Here is a 22155-nt window from a genome sequence, read left to right as displayed (position 1 = left end):
TTTGGCAGAGACTCACAGGCAGGCACAGAGTGGGAAAGCTTTAGTGTGGAAACAAGAGAAGGCTTCAGGCCTGCCCTGACTGGAGGCTGTTGGCAGGGGAGGCAGGAGGCAGGACAGCCTTACACGGTTGGTTAGGGGCGCGTATTTGGCTTTCTTCAGTTGGCCCTAAGTTGGAAGCAGGGATAAAGATGAGGGAAGCTGGCAGCTATTAATCAACTCCTAGGTCTCTGGGCTGATTGTTACAGGGGTTATTGTTGGGCTTCCTGGGCTAGTCGCCAGAGCTAGTGTTCTGCCTTCTACAAGTCTGACTTGCAGATGGTAGGCTGGCTTCTGGGTTGGTTACTACAGGTAAGGGGTTAGAGCTCTATTTTTATATGTGGCCTGGCCACTGTTTGTCTGTATATGCAGCCACACATGCCAGAATAGGGATGCTTCCCTCTGGGACGCTAACAGCGTATGTGACACTTCAGCTCTACCCGGAATTTTCATTCAATTTCTTAGAGAAGACCCCTCCAAGCTCCCCTACCCCAGGGGTTAAAGTTGGGTTGCCAGAGCTCTAGATTTGGGCGCAGGACATGGAGGTGAGGGGTATGTATAGGCTTTTTCTCTCTGCCCCCCACCCCTGCCAACTCTGAGCGCAGGGCCTCTCAGAAGTTCTGCCTGGCAGATCTGCTCACTCATCCACTCCACCTGCCTCCTCCTCTTCCTGTGGCCTCCCTGTCCCTTTGGTGTGCTCTCATATGCTTTCCATCTTCTAAATGTTTGTTGAAACCTCTTGTTCACTGGTGGTTTTCTTCACTTGCTCTTGGTAAGGGAACACTTGGAAATAAACAGTCATTTTAGTGGGATCCCAGGTATTCATTCCACTCTCTGTAACCAGTACTTGCAGATTTTTCAAAAATCCAATTGTGTAAAGAGTACCTTAAAACAGGACCAAATGGAAGACAAGGAGGCTGAGGGCAACGTGTAGGATGAATTTGCAGGGGAGTAATTAAATCAGAAAAGCAGGTGCTAGGAGCCTAATTGGGAGGAACTTTCTAGGTGGCATGAAGCCAGGCTACAGTAGAGGCAATGGACCACAAAGGGGCAAAGTCAGGAACTATTAGGAAGATAGAACCTGTAGAAGTTTGGACCATATTTTTACATAAAGTGCTGCAAAATAGGCATAAGACGAAATATGAGGGTGAGAGAACTATCACAAAGGAATTGACAGCCTTGGATAACTCAACTCTGATGCTTCCATTTGGAAAAGGCACTTCCCCTGGCCTGGATTGTACTAGGTCCTGGTGGGAGGGAGAGGGTTGAGGGCATTCCTTCTCCTGGATGCAAACCATCACATCCACTGTGGGAACACCAAATCCTACCCATGTCCTTCCTTGCAGAAAACTCTGGGAAGTCCTGGGTGGCAGATGACAAAAGCAAAGTGCCCACTCTGTGATGCCAGTTGTTTGAGATCCGCTTCCAAGTAACATTGCTCTGTAAGACCCTTTACCGAGCACAGAAGTTGCTGCAGCCTGACATTCTTGCACAGGGACCTCTACTGTCTGAAAATGGAGTGCTAGGTACCCGCCATGCGTCCCCAGCCCACTCCCCCGACCTCCTCTACAAAAATGACTGCTTCCTCAGGCATTTCCCAATGTCCTTTTGCTTTTGCTATTGGAAGGCCCAGACTTGCAGATTATTTCAGTGTCTCAGGCTGGCATCTTTCACATCAGATCACTTCCCCCAGTTCCAGCCCTTGAGCTTCCTGCCAACACCACCAAGTGCCCATTTTTCATTTTCCCTCCTTCCCTCTGTTTTGCTTGTGCCCATACCCAGATTTACTCTCCTATAGAATCAGAAACTACCTTTAGTAATGCTTTTGCCACAAATGAACCAAATGGAAACGTCTGGAGGAAGAGAGAGGGTTTCCCAGGGAGGAGGGGCTGGCGCTGGGCTCTGAGATGCTGGCAGGATGTCAGCGTGGAGTTGTCCATCAGACAGTTGATCTGCAGTGCAGGACAGAGGTCTGGGCTAGAGATAAGAATCTTGAACTCCCTTTCCTAGAAGTGTTACTTGGAGCTGTGGAAGTAGATGAGTTGTCTAAGAAAAATGTAGAGAGAAAAATGAGAAGTTTGTGGAGAGTCTTTCTAACTTCAGCTAGGAGGTGACAGAGAACAGAGCTAGAAAAGAGACAGAAAAGTGGAAGCCAGATGGAAAGAGGAAGAAAAAGAGCTGCATCTCCAAGGGGCAATGTCAAATTCAGAGTTGCCATCCACATATTAATTAATTCATAAATAATCACTGAGTCCTTACTCTCTGCTGGACACTGTGCTTGTCCTGGGAATTGAAAGACTGAATATACAAATGAAGAATTCAGACTATTTATAAAATAGGACTCAGACCCACAACCTGTAACAACCAGTTCAGGAAGCCAAGCTACTATCCACAGTAGGCAGTCCAGGAAGCCCAAGAATAATCCCTATAACAATTGACCCCAAATGATCAGGAATTGATTAATAACTGCCAGCTTCCCTATTTTTGGCACTTGCTTCCAACATAGGACCAATTGGGGAAAGCCAAATATGTTCCCCTAACCAATCACATGAGATGCCCTGTTTCCAGTCAGCCTGCCTACCCCCTCCCCTGCCAACAGCCTCTGCACTCCGGCCGGCCTTGAGTCTCTGCCAAATGCAACCAACGATGGCTGACTCCCTTGCCAGCTCTAATTAAATAGCCTTTTCTTGTTCTCATTTGGGTGGTCTTCATTTATATCCACAAGATATAATAATGAATAAAGCAAACATCATTCCTGGCTCAGGGAGCTTATCTTTAATGAAGAATAGGATAAGAATGTAAGTAGATAATACAAATTAAAAGAAGTACAAATAAGATGATCATCAGGAAAGAAACATACAAGGGACACAGAGAGGGTTGAGGAGGTGCTAATTTAGACGAGATAGATATATTAAAGGAGAAGGTAGCCTGAGAAAACATTTGGAAGATTGGAGAGCAGGTTTGTAGGATAAATGGAAAGTGCTAGTGGAGATGAGGTTAAAAGAAGGCAGAAGAGCTGAGGGATAGGGTTCAACTGGGGTAGGTGACCCAGTGTTGAGGACAAGGATTGGTGGAGTCAGGATACTTTTTCCATTGAGACTGAAAGAGAAGAGAGAAAATGTTAAAAAGTGATTTCAGAAATAAAATATTTCGATTACAAACTGTGAACTCAATTAACATTGGGGCTTTGCCTCCTACTGGGAGTTTAGAAGCCTAAACCTCTGGGCCAGTGGAGCCTTCTGGCCACATTATGCTGCCTGGACAGCTGCTCCTCATGTTCAGCTTTCTAAATTCACAGCCCAGGCAGCTTATCTATCCTCAGCCATGTCATAAGTATAAACTACCAAAGGATCAGAATCCACCCAGGGGTGAGATTCAAAAAACTGAGACAGGATTTTTTCAGGTTCAGGACAATTTATGAATAGAGAGCCTAAAATTGGACACCAGTAATGAAAAAGCAAAAAACAAATTCATTTCTGCCTTTTTTGAGCTCTGCATCTGTCTACAGAGACAGAGGCTGTAGCTTCGGATCCTAGAACAGCCACTGATTGCAAAGCTGAGAGAGTCAGGCCCTCTGACTGTGTCACATGGGAAGAACTTAGTATTTACCAGGCTGTGATTACTTCGATTCAAGGGAGAGCTTTGAGAACAAGGAGTAATTTTCCCTGGAATAAAATCTGGCATCTTACCACAGAGCCCCAGGAAGCCAGATCATAGATAAGAACAAAGAGAGGCAAGCAGAAGGGGCCCATTTCTCACCAAGAGCTAAGTTTAGTTTATCCTCTATGTACATAAGTCAAATGTGGTCCCTCTTTCCCTCCCAGAGCATCAAAATAGCCACAGGAAGACATTAAATAACATATGTTGCTGTGATTTTATTATTAAGTAAGAGATATAATATCACCAAGTTCTTAACCCATTTCCTAGCCCAGGGAGGCTCAGAGATGGAGTAAAAATATTTGTCTTGCATATGACTTAATAATTTTTTTAAATAACTGAAAAATTGTTGATGTGTAAAAGTAATAAATATGGTGGAAAGTTGGGTGAATATTTTTGTAATTTTGATGCAAACTTTCTAAAGGCAGTAGCTATAAAGTAAAAGATTAATAGATTTACTAATATTTCTAAAGGGCAAGAAAAAAGGAAAGGAAAGGGGAATTTTTAAAAAACACCGTAAACAAAGTTAAAAGACAAATGAAAAGTAGAAGAAAATATTTGCAACATATGCATGCAGGTGTTAATTTTTTAATACAACAAGAGTATTTTAAAATATGAATAAAAGATTTGTATAGGTAATCGTTCAGAATAAAATCTAAACTCCTGCCTACCTGTTTGACCTTAGCCCCTAAGAATTTTTCTCCTGCTTAACACTCTCCAGCAACCTGATTCTCAAACAGCCTAGGATCTTTCCTACGTTAGAACATTTTCACTTGCTTGTTTCCTATTCCTGTGATGCTTTTGCCCCATATTGTTGCATACCTAGCTCTTCTTCATGATTTGGGTTTTAGTTCAAATATCACATCTTCAGAGAAGCATTCTGCAATTACCCAATGTAAAGAAGTATCCATTCCAAGTTATACTCCATCATGTTACCTTGTCTTATTTTTTATAGCTTATATCACCATCTGAGATTGTGTGTGTGTGTGTGTGTGTGTGTGTGTGTGTGCTGTGTCTCCCTTCACTCCCATTAGAAGGCAAGTTCCATGAGGGGAGAACCTCATCTCTCTTATTTATTGCTGTATCCCCAGTACATAGAACATTTCCTGGCACACAGCAGGAGCTCAACAAATATTTTTTAAATAATTAAATGAAAGAATGAAGAAAAATGAGAAAATACAGTCAATAAACATTAGCAAAGTTTTGGTTCTATGAATAATCAAAGAAATGTAAATTAAAACAATGAGTACCCATTTAACTGATTAGATTGGCAATGATTTTTAGAAAATATGATACTGTCTATTTCTGGGGATGTAAATTGGTCAATACTTTATGGAAGGTAAATTGGTAAAATGCATCAAAATTTAAAATTTTCAAATCTTTTCAGCCCGTAATTCTACTTTCGTGAAAAATCCTATAGAAATGTTATTGCTACTTCAGATTGAAATGACAGGCACATATATCCAAGAAGCAGAATGAATCTTCAGCACAAGAAACTTGAAGATAATATCAAATCAAATCATAATCAAATTGCTCAAAATCTGTGATAAAGAAAAAAATCTTTAAGCAGAGGGGGAAAAAAGATTTGATGCATTTAGAGGAATAAAATTAAAGATGACAGCATATTTCTCATGGGAAACAATGCAAATGAAAAGACAGTGAAACAACATCTTTACAGTACCAAAAAAAGAAAACTGTCAACCTATAATTTTAATTTTTACCCAGAAAAAATATCAGTCATGGACTGAGTTGTGTTCCTCCAACATTCATATGCTGAAGTCCTAACACCCAGTACCTTACAATGTGACTGAATTTGGAGATAGGGCTTTAAAGAGGTAATTAAGTAAAATGAGATCATACGAGTGGCACTAATTCAATATTACTGATGTCCTTATATGAAAAGGAAGATAAGACACAGACAGGGCCTGGTGCAGTGGTTCACACCTGTAATCCTAGCACTCTGGGAGGCTAAGGCAGGAGGATGGCTCAAGGTCAGGAGTTATAGACCAGCCTGAGCAAGAGCGAGACCCCGTCTCTACTAAAAATAGAAAGAAATTATCTGGACAACTAAAAAGATATATAGAAACAAAATTAGCCAGGCACAGTGGTGCATGCCTGTAGTCCCAGCTACTCGGGAGGCTGAGGCAGAAGGATTGCTTGAGTCTGGGAGTTTGAGGTTGCTGTGAGCTAGGCTGATGCCACGGCTCTCTAGCCTAGGCAACAGAGTGAGACTCTGTCTCAAAAAAAAAAAAAAGACAAAGACATAAACTAAAGGACAACCATGTGAGGATGCAATGAGAAGATGATCATCTTCAAGCCAAGGAGAGAGGCCTCAGAGGAAACCAAACCTGCCAAACCTTAATCTTGGGCTTCTAGCCTCCAGAACTATAAAAAATTAATTTCTGTTGTTTAAGATACCCACTCTGTGGTATTTTGTTATGGCAGCCCTAGTAAACTAATGCAATATTTTTTTAAAATGAAGACAAAATAAAGACTTTCTAGACATAAAAGATGGTGGCTTTACTGGCCTAGCAGAACTGGTCTTCCCCTCTCCGGGTTCTGCTGGGACGTGTGGGAGTTGGGAGGGCAGCACGGGGTGGGGGACATGGAATGCCGGGACAAGAAAAGGTGGGGGAGGGTGGGTTTTCCATTCTGAGCTGTGGTTTTTGTTTTCCAAAGGTATCCAAAATGAAAAATATTTCACTACCATGAGGATTCCTTTTTCCTTCAGACTTTCCTATCCCCAATATGGGCAACGACAAAGTGCAAATTCCTTCCTTTGGACTATTTCTTAGAAAACAGTAATCCAGCCTACAAATAGAGACCACCCCTTTCCACCCTGGTTACAATCCAGAGCTTTCCCCCACAGCCTGGCAACAAAGACTCCATAACTTCATGCTGAATCCGTGTTTCTCTTTTGAGCACTGGAGTGAAGGAGAAAGGAATATTTTAGTTCATTCTACCCCTCGCCCCCTAATTTGGATTAATTAAAGGCTCCAGTCAGCCAGCACTTAGTCTCAAGACAACCTGCAGAGAATGCTAACATGGAGAGTGGGGAAGGGAGAGATGACTGGGGATTAGCCACCTGGGCTGCGGCTCCTACTGTTCCTGCAAGAACATCCAGAACAGTGTGGCCCCCAGCAAGGCTGGGCCTCCTACGGTGGCCAGCAGGAGGAAGCAGAGCACACATGAGAGGAGGAAGAGGGCACTGTGGAAATGACCACCCTGTGAGAACCAACAGAGGCTATTTATTCAGAGGTTGTTATAACAACCGAGTCAGCCACCACCACTTGCCCTTTGGCAGAGACTCAAAGGCAGGCAGGGGAGTGGGAGAGCTTTATAGTTGAAAAAAAAGGTGGGTGAAGCAGCCTCAGGTTCTGATCAGAATTTGTGGCATGGGGAAGCTGGAGGCAGGATGATTAGAAGTGGTGCAGCTTGTGCAATTGATCAGGGCAGCATACTTGGCTTTCCATGCTTAGTCCTGAGTTGGAAGTGGGGCAAAGAATAAGGAAGCTGGCAGTTGTTGGCCAAGTCCTCACCCTTCTGGGACAATTGCTGCAGAGGCTGTGGTTTGGCCTCCTGGCCTAGTTGATGCAGAAGTTCTTTGTAATAGATGGTCTGCCAATCATCCATTTGCATATTCAGCCCCTCTGAGCATCAACACTATGCTTGGCCCTTCCTTTCTATAGCTATTCCAGGGGCCACCCACAGGAGGCAGACTTTGTGTCCTCGGGAGTCTATGGAGGACTACCATCACCAACTTGTGTTAGCTGTCTATTGTTGGGTGTCTTAGTCTGTTATGTGCTGCTAATAGAATACCCGAGACTGGGTAATTTATAATAAACAGACACTTATTGGCTCACAGTTTTGGAGGCTGGGAAGTCTGATATCAAGGTGCTGGCATCTGGTGAGAGCCTTCTTGCTATGTCATTCCACGGCAGAAGTTGAGATGGCGAGAGAGAGGTGGGAAGAGAGAGAGAGAGAGTAAGAGGGGGCCAAGCTCCTCCTTTTATAGCAAACTCATTCCTGCAATAATGGCATTAATCCATTCACTTCATCCTCATGGCCTAATCACCTCTCATTAGGCCCCTCCTCTCAACACTGTTACATTGGGGATTAAGTTTCTGACACATGCTTTTGGGGGCACACATTAAACCATAGCACCATGTAACAAATTACTCCAAAAGTTAGTGGCTTAAAACAATATTTATAATCACATATTTTCTGTGGGCCAGGAATCTGGGTGTGGTTTAGCTGATCCTCTGGTTCAGGCTCTCCTACAAGGATGGAGTCATGGTGTTACCTGGTTCTGTGGTCATCTTAAGGCTCAAGTGGGGAAGGGTCCATATCCAGGCTCACTCACAGCCGTCCTGCTCACATGGCTATTGCCAGAATTCAGTCTTTTGTGGGCTGTTGGACTGAGGGCCTCAGTTTCTCACTAGCTGTTGGTCAGAGGCCACTTTCAGATCCTTGCCATGTGTGTCTCTCCATAGGGCAGCTCATAACATAGCAGCTGGTTTCATCAGAGTCAGGAAACCAACAAGAGCCAGAGAAAGAATGCAAGCAAGACAGAAATCACAGTCTTTTGTAACCTAATCTCAAAAATGGCACCCAATCACCTTTGCTATATATTCTATTCATTAGAAGCAAAGATTAGGTCTAGCCCCCAAAGATCCTCTCAAGCAGGGGGGATTATACAAGGGAGCAAAATGATGAGGGGGGATTATGGGGGGCTATCTGTTGGAAGCTATCACAAAACTCTGTCAAATACAGGCATACCTTGGAGATATCACAGGTTCAGTTCCAGACTACCACAATAAAGGAAGTATCACAATAAAGTGAGTCACATAAATTTGTTGGTTTCCCAGCACATATAAAAGTTATGTTTATACTATACTGTATTCTTTATTAAGTGTGTAGTAGCATCATGTCTAAAAAAGTACATACCTTAGTTAAAAAATGCTAACTATCATCTCGGCCTTCAGCAAGTTGTAATCTTTTTGCTGATGGAGGATCTTGCCTCGATGTTGAGGGTCTTGCTTTGGATTAGGCTTTGGCTTAAGGAAATGTTGTGGCTGGTTTGATCTTTCATCCAGACCACTCAAACTTTCTCCATGTCATCCATAAAGCTATTTTGCTTTCTCATTCATGTGTTCACTGGAGTAGCACTTCTAATTTTTTTCAAGAACTTTTTCTTTGCATTCACAACTTGGCTAACTGGTGCAAGAGGCCTGACTATCAGCCTGCCTCAGCTTTCAACATGCCTTTCTCACTAAGCTTAATCATTTCTAGCTGTGGATTTAAAGTGAGAGATGTGCAATTCTTCCTTTCCCTTGAACAGTTAGAGGTCACTGTAGGGTTATTAATTGGCCTAATTTCAATATTGTTGTGTCTCAGGGAATAGGGAGGCCCAAGGAGGGAGAGACAGTGGAATAGCTGGCCAGTGGAGCAGTCAGAACACACACAACATTTGGCACCCAAGTCCACTATCTTATATGTGTGTGATTGTGGCACCCTAAAAAATTTATAATAGTAACATCAAAGATTACTTATCACAGATCACCATAACAGATATAATAGTAATGAAACAATTTGAAATATTGGGAGAATCACAAAAAGGTGACACAGACACAGAGACATGAAGTAAGCCCATGCTGTTGGAAAAATGGTGCTGATAGATTTGTTCAACACAGGATTGCCAAAAACCTTCCATTTGTAAAAAACATGGTATCTGCAAAGCACAAGAAAGTAAAGTGCAATAAAACGAGATATGCCTGTAGAAAAAGAGATCCAGACTTAATAAGACACTTTATTAGAAAGGATTATTGCAAAGTGGGAAGGGGACTATTGCAGTAGGGAGAGCACAAGAGCAATAAGAGTGAAAATGCTGCCTTTTATAGAGAGGAGTATACCAAGCTAGAAAGAACACAGTGTGGGCAAGCGGGATGTTTTACCCCGGGGCAGCCTCTTTTCCTGAAGGGCCATTAAGGAGAGGCTGTCTGCTGGCTTGAGCCAAAGTTCAGGGGCCTGTGGGTAGGAGAGAATTTTAATGGAAGTTTGGTTATGAGTGGGGACAAAACAGTTCAGCTAATCCTGTGTGGGGCCAGGAATGGGAATGTGCAGAGTCTCTGCTGGCCTTGTCCTTGGTAAATGAAGGGGGCATCCAGGAGTCTTATCTAAATCGTATTAAGAAGCCTAGTTCTTGGTAGTGAGCCATTTCTGGAACACCAAGGGTAAAGGAGTTTCTTAACCTCCCCTGTTTTCCAGAATCACAGTGCTTGGGTCAAATTCGACATTGTCACATCCTCCCTGCTGCCAGCTTGGGACGACTTCCACGAAGGCCATTTGCCCTTGTCCTGCCTTTGTACTCCAGTTCTTCTCTGAATTTGGGCTGCCTCAGGCAAGACAAGGAGGAAAAGTAGAAGAAAAGGAAAAAGTAAAGATAAAATCTTCACAGAGTATTTGTATATGTCAGGAGTTGTACAAGTGCTTTATCCATGTGTATTTGTCAGGGTTCCCCAGAGAGACAGAACCATTAGGAGACAGACAGATAGATAGATAATAGATAGATAGATAGAGATAGAGAGGTATATGAGAGGGGGGTTATTAAGAGAATTGCTTTGTGACTGTGGAAGCTAAGAAGTCCCATGCCAGGCTGTCTGCAAGCTGGAGACCCTTGAGATAGCAGTAGCATGGGCACTTCAAGAAGGAAGCCTCAGAACCAGGGGAGCCAGTGTAATTCTCAGTCCCAGGCCTAGAGCCCGAGAACACAGGGAGTTGCTGGTGACAAAGCGAGAGCTAGAGAGAGAGACAGAGAGAACTGCTCTTCCTCTGCTTTTGTTCTATCGAGAGCCCAGTTGTCTGGACGCTGCCCACCCACACTGAGGGCAGATCTTTCCCACCCACATGCCGGTTTCCTCTGGAAATGCCTTCACAGACAGACCCCGAATGATGCTTTACCAGTTCCATAGGTATTCCTTAATCCATTCAAGATAACATCTAACATTAACCATCACACCATGTTATCTTGCAAAGTTCGTCTGTAGCCCACTCACTTTTCGGCTCAGCACCCTCACCTATGGGGGCTAGTGAACTCATGCCACCCTACACACTCGGGACCCACGGAGAGCCCTTTGGAGTCCTGTGAGTCCTGGGCAGTGCTCACCAAGGCTATTCATGTTTCATGTGTTACTATTTGTCTCCGTCCATCCAAGCCACTAAAACAAAATACTTTAGACTGGGTAACTTACATATAATAGAACTTTATACTCTTTTCTTGAGGCTCCGGAGGCTGAGAAGTTCAAGATCAAAGTGCTAGATTCGGTGTCTGATGAAGGCTTGCTCTCTGCTCCACACGTGGCACCTCCTGCTGTGTCCTCGCATGGTGAGAGGGGCCAGGCAGTCCCCTCAGCCTCTTTTGTAAGGGCACTAATCCTGTTCACCAGGGCAGAGCCCCATGACCTGATCACTTCTTAAAAGCCCGACCTCTTGATACTACTAGGTTCCAACATATGAATTTGGAGGGGTTGGGGGGGAACCGATATTCAGCCCATAGCATTATTATTCATAAGTTATTTATAGACTGCAGGCTGAGTGATCCATACACTTTTGCCAATTCCTAAGTCTTCTATCTTTTATCTGTAAAAACTGAGAGTGGAGAAGTGAGCATCATGTTGGGTTAACAGAATCGTAAAAGATTTTCTTTTTCTCAGGTGGCCGCAAAGAACGTGGGGGAAACGGGCCATCCAAAGTCTCAAGTCTATTTCAGAAAGGGGAACTTCCACAAAAATTATACGGATCAGGCACTTCTCACTGTGATAGTATCTTCTGCAGCGTTCTCCCCATGCTATCCCTTCCCCACCCCACCACTAACACAACTCACCTCCCGTAACAAAACCAAGGGGCAAGCAGGAAGACTTTGATATTTGGCGACTTGGGGAGTTTCTTATCTCCATTCCACAGTTTGCTGGAGCTCTTTGACATTCAAATTACTTCTTTGCTTCTCCAATCATTCCTGCCTTCCTGGCACCTACCATAATTTTTAAATTCAACTTATCCACCATAAGAAATAATTGCCTATCAGGAGGGCCATAAAATACTGCAGATAAGAGGAACTACAGATTGCAACAAAGGAAGGTAATTACATAAACAACCTCAAGAGAGGTTTGGCCTTGGGGAAAATGTGACTCACTTGCTCTGCAAAATCACTTGTTAGATCACAGAACACAGAGGAGAGGGTAAGCATATTCTAAAATCTTTTGATTTTTCAGGGCAGTGCAAAGCTATTATGTTTGCAAATAGACTTCTGCAAAGACAGACCTTCAGCCTCCACAATTTCAATAAACATTAACATATGCATTGTCTTCCTTGATCCTCTCCATAGCCCTTGGGAGGTCAGCATTATCATCCTATTTTGTGAATGAGATTACCAGGTCTGGGCTTTGCAGGAGCCAAGGCAGGAATGTAACAGAGTAGTCGGCCCTCCTCCCATAAGTATAGAAGTGTAAAATTGAGAGTGGGGAATATGTAACAGAGGGGATGGCCTGAAAAATAAATGGCAAAGATGTTTTCTGTCTCTTTAAAACTTCCCCCACTCTTTTTGGGAACTGTGGCCTGGCCTGCACCCCTGCCTCGGGCAGGGAGAACATCTTTTGTTCTTTGTGTTACAGAAGACAGTTCAGCCTTCCCAGGTCTGTGCCAGCCTCCCAGGTGGGCCCAGTTGGGCGAAGATCACAGGCTTTGTCTTCCAACAGAGATGGGTGATTAGAATGGTTAACACTATCCTGGAACTGAGGGCCCTCCCTTTAAGAGGTCTGTATTTCTGCTTATGTTCAGGAATTTGGGTTTTGAGATAAGATAGTCTACCATTTTGGCTCCTTTGGTGGCAAAGTAATAAAATTCTCTTTCCTTCTCCTCAAACTGTTTGTTCCTGTTCTTCTGATGTGGCCCCGAGGACAAGTGAGGAGCTTCCGGTAACAGGACGAGAAGGCAAGAAGTGAGGCTCCCCAGGCAGGTAGCTTTTTGTAGGCAGCTGGGGCCATGAGAGAGCCTTAATCAGGGGATGACATGTTCAGCTTTGAGTCACATCCACGTGCGTCATGAAGAGTGAATGAGAGAGTTGAGGCTGGCACATGGAGGTGGCTTGGAGACCGGGGAGGCAAGTGAGGTGCTTTGGGTACAAACTAAATAGAGGTGCTCATTCTCAGAGTTGGGAAAGTGCCTCCTTAAATTGTGCTGTCAGCATCTCACTTGCCTGACCCTGGTCCCAATTCCAGCTGAGAATACGAGCTAATGCCACCATAAGTGATCATTTACATGCTACCTGAGGTATTTGCTTTAGTGAAAACCTTCAAGCTGGAGGAGTAATGGGTAAAAATTAGACCCTATAAAATACTAATGCACCCAACATACAACAGCACGCATAAACATAACCGTGAGTGTGACAAAAAAAGCTCCATCCCTCTCTTCTACGGTCAGCGAAGTGGGTTGACTGCTCAGGATGAGGTGCTTGGGAGGGTGATGACAATGGAGAGGAGAGAGATGCTTTTTCTTCTGATGCAGGAGCAACTCTACTAAAAAAGAGATGGTGGCTCCTCAGTGTGGAGGTAGCTTAGCTTTAAGAGCCAAGATAAGCCCGAGGAGGGCAGTGTCCATCCGTGTCCAAGGCAGCCTTAGACCGGAATAGAGTCTAAGCTTCTTGGTATCCACCAGTGTGCTTCAGAGCAATGGCTTTTAAACGTGTTTCTTCGGGTGCCCTCTAAACAAATAAATTACAAACCACAACCAAAGCCTCAGGGATGAGCACAAATAGGATGAAGAATGGAAAGAATAAAGCCTCACAGGCTTGTTGTGAAAATTAAGTGATAGAGGGAATAGAAATTTGTGGGAGCGCAGTGCCAGACACAGTCTTTGTTCCCTTTGCTCCCCCAATGTTCATTCATTTCATCCTTTCTTTCTGTACTATGTAGGGAATCTTATCGGTAACAATAATAGCTACTGTTTATTAAGCAATTACAAAAGTATAATCACTTTATGTGCATTATTTAATCTTTACACTATCCCCATTTTACAGATAATGAAGTTGAGGCTCAGAGAAGTTAATTTTGTTGCCCAAGATCATGAAGGCTGTATGTGGCCTAGAGGGATTTAAGTCCCAGTTGGACCCTAGCAGAGCCACATTAACCGTGTGTATTCGGCAGGGCACTCTGCTGCCTCTCCTGGCTTCAGAGCCACAGGGGGAGACAGATTCAGCACACGACCTCTTCACGGGGTTCTATTTCCCAGACAGGCACCTCCAAGGAGAGATTTCTCAGCATAGCTGAGGAAACAATTTCATGTCTTAAAGCTTCACACTGGGACTGCTCTGACAACTTCTGTCTTCTGTCAAAATCTAATTGTTTCCTGCTGTAATTTCAACTCATCGTGGCTTATTTAGTTGAATTGGAAACTTAGACTAAAATGAAATTAAAATGTTATTTCAAAATACTTATGTCACCATCCATCATCACAAACAGCTCCACCCTTCTTTGGATTTGTTGGCAACAGGGATTCATGTCTTACTTTCAAGTTCATTCCCCAATTGGTAAAAACAAAATGTACTTTTTTGGGGGGTAACAAAATAAAAATTATTCATTGCCAAGCAACTGAGGCTCAAAAATCATTTTTAATAGAATTCATGAAAAAAAGATGTAGCTTGCTTTCCTAGCCACCGATCCCCTCTTCTTTGTGCTTTTTCCTATTGCTGTGCTTTTCTTTTCATGCTGAACTTTGAGGGTGACCTCAGATATGTCTATTTCTAGCACCGTCTGGTTCCAATACCAAATATTCACCAAAAAACTGAACTTTCATTATTGTACCTTCAAAAGAAGAAAAAACAAGTTGTTTGGTCTCACTGTCATAAGACAGCAGATCCTTGACATTTTCAAGGAGCTTTCCCAAGACTTTGACAAATCCCTCAGAGTGACATACGTTTTACTAGCACCTGATTGCCCTCCAAATTACATTCTCATCTACTGTTAGAGTCAGATTCCCTCGGCCCCGGGAACAGAATGACAGAGTCACTGAGGCTGTAAAAGGCAAAGGAGTTTATTGACTAGTTCGAACTAGGGTCCAAGCCCCGAGCACCAACGCAGTGGTCTCTTTTTATGGGCAGGGACCCCGCGCAGCGAGAGTACAGGTCTTTTATATATTTTTTTTTTTTTTTTTTTTAGCTCTTTATCGCAACCAAGCGTTAAGCAAGCAAGCCTTGTATACAAAAGCAGACTTTGGCTGTTAGCTATAAGTTAGGCAAGCAGGCCTTGTATACAAAAGCAGACTTTGGCTATTAGCTATAAATTAAGCAAGCAAGCCTTGTATACAAAAGCGGACTTTGGCTATTAGCTATAAATTAAGCAAGCAAGCCTTGTATACAAAAGCGGACTTTGGCTATTAGCTATAAATTAAGCAAGCAGGCCTTGTATACAAAAGCGGACTTTGGCTATTAGCTATAAATTAAGCAAGCCATCACAGAATTAACTAAAATGTTGTTTCAGTCCTGTTTTACATTTTCCCCCCTTTTCTTTGTTTATACGAGCACTCCTGCTCGTATTTGGTTTATGGGCCTCTTATGTCTTTTATTTCTAAGTTCTGGTACTGCTGTCGCAAAACCATTAATTGTACAGTGTTAACCCGTTCTTTTACAAAGGCAACCAGCCTATTTAGGATACATGGCCCGAGAGTGAGAATGAGCAGGATTATAATTAGGGGTCCTAGTATAGTGGAAAGCAAAGTAGTTAGCCAAGGGGAGCTATTGAACCATGACTCAAACCATCTTTTTCTTTGTTCACGCTCACGCTTTTGCTTTGTTAGTCCCTCTCTGACTTTAGCCATAGTATCTCTAACTACTCCAGTGTGGTCAGCGTAAAAGTAGCACTCTTTTCCAAGGGCCGCACATAGCCCTCCTTGTTGGAGGAATATAAGGTCCAGTCCCCTCCGGTTTTGCAGCACCACCTCAGACAGTGAGCTTAGGGACTTTTTTAAAAGGGAGGTGGATTTTTTAATTTTGGTTATGTCTTTATTTACGGCAGCCCTTAGATGGTCAAATTTTTTATGTTGTATGGCTAAGGCTGAGATGTCTGTCCCTGCTCTTATTACACCCAGGCCAAAAAGGGTAGCCACGGTTATTGTTGTAAGGGGCTCTCTCCTTTTTCTAGCTAACCTGGCTCTGTCTGTGCCCTTTGTCTATGCATCGTATATTATATCTTTTTGATGGTAAATAACTTTAGGGAATATTAACACCTGGACACAGAATTTTTTAGACTCATTAAACACAGACAGGCTAAGACATGGAGTCAGGCCTACTTTAGAACAGAGCCACCACCCATTGAGTGCTGGAACGATCTATTTTGTCTTTACAGTCCAGTTTACCAAAGGGTGGATTTTGGCATAGAACTGTGTATGAGTGGGGGTTACCTTTCCTATATAGATTCCACTCTTGGCAACTACCTGAAGTGTTAGCCCGGGGCCCTTGTGGTCCCATATGCAAGATCCAGGGGCTTTTTCCTCTGAGTAGTTGAAGGGAGCAGTTAATTTAACTGCTTCATAGAAAGGGGGTCTAATATCATAGCATAACTAGCAAGCTGCCGTAGCATTGGGGTCGGAGCGATTTAAAGCCCCATATGTCGCAATCAGCATTTTCCATAAAGGGTCCTGTGGCTCTTGCACTTTTCATAGAAGGTTCTTTGCTACCGGAGCCTGTGTTTTGGGGGCCACCTGAGTTGCCTCTGAAGGTATAAGTGGGGTGCTGGTGGGTTTCTGGGTTGTCGGGCACTGGGTATATTGTTTTTCTGTCAGTACCCTATTGGGCCCTACAGCGCCTTGGATGGGAGAAACCCGCAGCTTAATTTGTATTACAGTGTCTCGCCCCCCTTTGCTGTGATCATAGAGGGTGAATCCCCAATATAATCCCGTGACTCACCGTCTGTCCTTCTTTCTTTCCTCCATAAACCTCACACGTACTAAGTTACAGTCAGAGGCATATCTGGTTCGTGAGCACGGCCGGACAAAAGACATTTTGATGAGAAGAGATTGGACCTGCCATTTCCACTCTCCATCACTGGTGGTCACACATCTCTAGGATGCACAGTAGAGGGACTTAATTTTCCCGCATGTGCGTCTCATTTCCCCTGTTCTAAATTCTGGACTTACAAAAAAACTCATTTTTACTTAACTCTATCTAGGCCTGGCGTTGAGTAAATTCGCCATCTTGGTGCCACACCATCTCGCCCCCCCGCGGTTTTTCCTATCCACCTGTTGTGCTTTGCAGGGTTATAGTCCATGTCAATGTCCGGTAATTGTTCTAAGTTGAAATATAGGTCCGGCCACCAAGTGTTTAGTGGGGTCATCCCTGAAGTCCTATTATAAACTTTATGGGTTTCTAAGTTAGTGATTTCCCAGGTGAGGTTATAAGGCACGTGGGGATTTGGATCAGTCACTAGCGTTTCCACAAGAGTCACAATTATAACAGTCACCACAAGCATCTTTGTTCCAGGCACTTCTATCACTGGGCCACACGAGTCAGTCTGGTCTTCAGGGGATTCTTTGGATCTGCTGAGGCCCTCCACTGATCTTGCTGCTGTTCTTGTTCACCCTCGCTGGCAGGTCTCACGTGAGAGTGGTGTATCCAGGTTGCCATATCATCAACCTTTAGGGCAGTGGGGGTGACAAGAATAATTTGAAAAGGTCCCTTCTACCTGGGCTCTAAGGTTTTGTTATTATGCCTTTTTATCCATATCCAGTCTCCCGGCTGGTAAAGGTGCCCAGTATTTTCTCTCTTTCCCTCTTGGGTTGTCTGGTAAAAAGCATGGAGCACAGGCCAAATTTGGCCCTGGACTCGCTGTAGAGCCTGTACAGCCTGTAGCACCTCTTTTGGGGCTTCAGGCGCAGCCCCAAAAGTTATTTTTGGCACTACTGGTGGAGGAGCACCATACACAATCTCAAAGGGGGTTAGGCCTAAATGATAGGGGGTGTTTCGTGCTCGGAACAGGGCGAAGGGAAGGAGGGTCACCCAGTCTCCGCCAGTCTCTAGGACCAATTTAGTCAAAGTCTCCTTCAGGGTTCTGTTTATTTTTTTTACCTGCCCTGAGCTCTGGGGATTATATGCACAATGTAATTTCTAATCTGTCCCCAGTGTCCGGGCTAGTCCCTGACTAACTTGACTTGTGAAGGCTGGTCCATTGTCAGACCCTATGTTCTCTGGCAGCCCATACCTGGGAACTATTTTCTCTAATATTTTTTTTGCCACTATTAAAGCAGTTTCTCCTTTAGTAGGAAAGGCTTCTACCCACCCTGAGAAGGTATCTATCATGACCAGTAAGTATTTGTACCCATATTTTCCTGGTCTTACCTCTGTAAAATTTATTTCCCAAAACAACCCAGGTTGCCTCCCCCGTTCCCTGGTACCTGTATGGGTCCCTCTGACCTTCCCCGGCTGCATAACCTGGCAGACACGGCAGTTTTTGACAATGTCCTCTGCCCTCTTCTCTTGTGATTTGAATTTGAGTCGTGCCGTGGCCAGCAGCTGTAACATCTTCTTTTTGTCAAGATGCGTTGTCTGGTGCAAGTGCCCTAGTAGGTGATTCCCTAAGGCCTCAGGGACTATCAGGCGATGTTTTCCGTCTTGGAACTAGCCGTCCTTGTTTGGCGTCGCCAGTAGCTTTTTTGTGGCCCACCTTATGTCCGTGCTGGAATAGTCCGGTTGGGGGGGCATCTTTCCCATCCCAGGGGGCGGCAAGCTGTGTCCGTCCCGGACGAAGCTGCTCCCATCCGTGAACCAGATCAGGTCGCTGTTTGTGAGGGGGTGGTCTCGCAGATCACTCTGGGCCATCTAGGTCTCAGCCAGGATCTCAAGGCAGCTGTGTTCAGGCATTGTTGGCACCGGATCTGGCAGAAGCGTGGCTGGGTTTAGGATGGCAGGAGTCCGGAATCCGATGCGAGGGGCGTCTAACAGAAGCCCCTGGTAGTGAGTCAGCCTCGTGTTTGTGATCTATTGTCCCAGCGGCTGCTTTAAGATCCCCTCTATGGCGTGAGGGGTGGTGATGTGCAGACACTGGCCCAGGGTGAGCTTGTCGGCATCTTTGACCAGCAAAGCAGTAGCTGCAATGATTCGCAGGCACGTAGGCCACCCTGCTGCCACCGGGTCTAGCTTTTTGGACAGGTACGCTATTGGCCATTTTTAAGGTCCTAATGTCTGTGTAAGCACTCCCTTGGCTATTTCCTTTCTCTCATCTATAAACAGGTGGAACTCCTTTGTGAGGTCAGGGAGCGCCAAGGCCGGGGCCTCTAACATAGCTTTTTTTAGGGCCCGGAAGGCGTCTTTCATTTGCATAGTCCATTTCCATTTCTGGCCCACTTTACAGCCTTTATATAAGGGCCGAGCTTTTTTTGCAAAACCTGGGATCCAGAGACGGCAGTACCCTACTGACCCCAGGAATTTTCGCACTTCTTGACATGAAGTTGGGGTGGGAATCCCTAACACAGTCTGTTTCATTGCCTCAGTCAGCCATCGCTGACCTCCTTTTATTTTATATCCTAGATAAGTGACTTCTTCTTTGCAGATCTGGGCCTTTTTAGCACTGGCCCGATATCCCCGTTCACTTAGCACCCTAAGCAGGTCCTTAGTGCCTTTCAAGCAGGTCTGTGGGGTTGGGGCAGCTAGTAGCAGATCATCTATATACTGCAGCAAAGTCACTTTTGGGTGGTTGGCACGGTATTTACCCAAATCATCATGAAGGGCCTCATTGAACAAGGTGGGTGAGTTCTTAAACCCTTGAGGCAGCCTTGTCCAGGTCAGTTGCCCCTGAATTTCCCTTTCCTCATCTTGCCATTTAAAGGCAAATATTTCCTGGCTGCGCGGGGCTACTGCCAAACTGAAGAAAGCATCCTTTAAATCCAGGACAGTGTACCAGGTTTGTGTCGGGGGAAGGGTGCTTAGCAGGGTATAAGGGTTGGGAACCGTAGGGTGGATGTCTAGGACCCGCGCGTTGACCTCCCTGAGGTCCTGCACAGGCCGATAATCTTTCCCACCCGGTTTCCTCACTGGCAACAACGGAGTGTTCCAAGCTGACTGGCACTTTCGGAGGATTCCAGCATCTAGAAGCCTTCGAATGTGGGGCATTATGTCCATCTTGGCCTCCTGGGGCATAGGATATTGCCTGACCCGGGCTGGTTCAGCTCCTGGTTTCAGTTCAATATAGAGAGGCGGCCGATGCTTTGCCCATCCTGCTCCCCCTGTCTCAGCCCAGGCTTCAGGAAACTCGTGAAGCCAGTAGCTTATTTCCCCTTCCTGATTGATCTTTATGGGCTGATACAGTCGGTACTCGTCTGCCTGAGCCAAGGTCAAGATTTGAGTAACCCGGGGGCTACTGATAAGATTGCCTTTATTATCAGTTATTATTATTCCTTCTTCTTTAAAGTAGATACGGGCCTTTAATTTTGTGAGTATGTCCCTTCCTAATAATGGGGTGGGGCATTCTGGAATGACTATAAAAGCATGACTCACTTGCCCCGAGCTCAAATTTAACTTTCGTTGAGTGGTCCATTGGTAGGGCTTAATTCCAGTCGCCCCCTGTACCCAGTTAGTCTTATTGGATAGTTTTTCAGTAGTTTTGGTAATCACCGAGTATTTTGCCCCTGTGTCCACCAGGAAGTTAACTGGGTTCCCCTCCACTTGCAAAGTTACCTTGGGCTCGGGGAGGGGCACCGAACCCCGTCTTCCCTATTTACTATCTTCTCCTTGCCCTGCTAGTAAGACTCCCTTAGGTGATGCTCTGCTCCCTGGGCCCCCCTTTTTCTTGGGACATTCTCTAGCCCAATGTCCATGCTCCTTGCAGTGGGCGCACTGATCCTTGCCTAGTCTTTCCCTCCAGGGTCGTTTTTTGCCATCTGCCCCTGACTGTCCCCTTCCCATGGCTGCAAGTAGGATCTTAGCCATCTCCTTATTTGCCTTACGTGCCTCACCGGCCTGGAACTTCCTATCTTCCTGTCTCATTTTTTTTTAACTTTTCTTCCGGCGTCTCCCTATAGTTATAGACTTTTTCCGCCACTTCTAGCAGGTCTTTTAAAGTTTTTTCACTCAGCCTTTCTATTTTTGCACTTTACGCCTAATGTCCGGGGCTGTCTGGTTAACAAAAGCCATCATTACTGCCGCCTTGCTCTCTTCTGCAGTGGGATCTATGGGAGTGTACTGTCTGAAAGCCTCCATAATCTTTTCTAGATATGCCGCCGGACTCTCCTCGGGCCCCTGCCGAACATCCCCTACCTTAGCCAAATTGGTCGGCTTTCGTGCCGCTGCCCGGAGACCGGCCATCAGAGTCTGGCGGTAGACCCGGAGACGCTCCCTACCTTCAGCCTCATTGTAGTCCCAGGGCGGCCGTTCAAGGGGAAAGGTCTGGTCGATGACCCAAGGGTTGACAGTAGGCCTGCCGTCCTCTCCAGGAACTAACTTTCGAGCCTCCCCCTGGATTCGCTCCCTCTCCTCCGTGGTAAAGAGAACCTTAAGTAACTGTTGGCAGTCGTCCCATGTGGGCTGATGAGTGAAAAGGACAGAATCTAAAAGGTTAATTAGATCTCTCGGATTATCAGAGGAATTTGCATTTTGAGATTTCTAATTATAAAGATCACTGGTGGAGAAGGGCCAGTACTGATGTGCCTGCTCCCCATCCACTCCCGGGGGTCCCACGGCCCTCAAGGGAAGCGCCCTCACTGGTTCAAAATCTGGAGTTTGTCCAGTCCGTTGTCTAGTGCCGTACGCCGGCCCCCCCCGTCGGAGGCCCCGTCTTCCCCTGGGCCGCAGGAGCCGCCTGGGCCCACTGGGCCACCCTGGGATCATAAGGTGGGGGTGTATGACACTCTAGGTCTATTAAATCTGGATATAGATTAGAGTCTGGCAGCACAGGTGACCCTGTGGGCTGAGGATCCTGCACCCCACTCTTTTTTATCTCTTTGGTAACTAGGGCTTGTGTCCTCTTCCTTGATGCTGGCAGGAGGGCCCTTAGCCAAGGTGGCGGATCCTGGACCAAGTCTTGCCAGACTATAATATAGGGGGCTTGGTCCAGATGACCGTGATGACCAAAGACTATCCCTTTTATTTTTTCAATAAGCTCAGCATCAAATGTTCCTTCCTGTGGCCATCCTACCCCGAAGGCTGGCCACTCTGCCTCACACAAAGTGATAAATTTATTTTTCTTTATATCCAAGGAAAGACTGTGTGCCCTTTCCTTAACATTTTTGAAATGATCAATGAGGATAGACAGAGGTGTTGTCTGAGTCTGACCCATGCTCACAAGGGTATTGGGGAAGGGAGTCCACTCAGGTGTCCACCTGGCTGCGTCCCTCGCGGGAACTTAGGCGCGTCTTGGCTAAGGTGTACCCGTATAAAGCCCGGGCCCGGTCACTCCTTTTTAGGGGAGTGAATCACCGTTATGC

The sequence above is a fragment of the Lemur catta genome, chromosome 7, assembly GCF_020740605.2.
Source record: "Lemur catta isolate mLemCat1 chromosome 7, mLemCat1.pri, whole genome shotgun sequence".
In the NCBI taxonomy this organism is placed as follows: Eukaryota; Metazoa; Chordata; class Mammalia; order Primates; family Lemuridae; genus Lemur; species Lemur catta.
The sequence above is the reverse complement of the archived record's forward strand: the minus strand, read 5'-3'. Positions refer to the sequence as shown.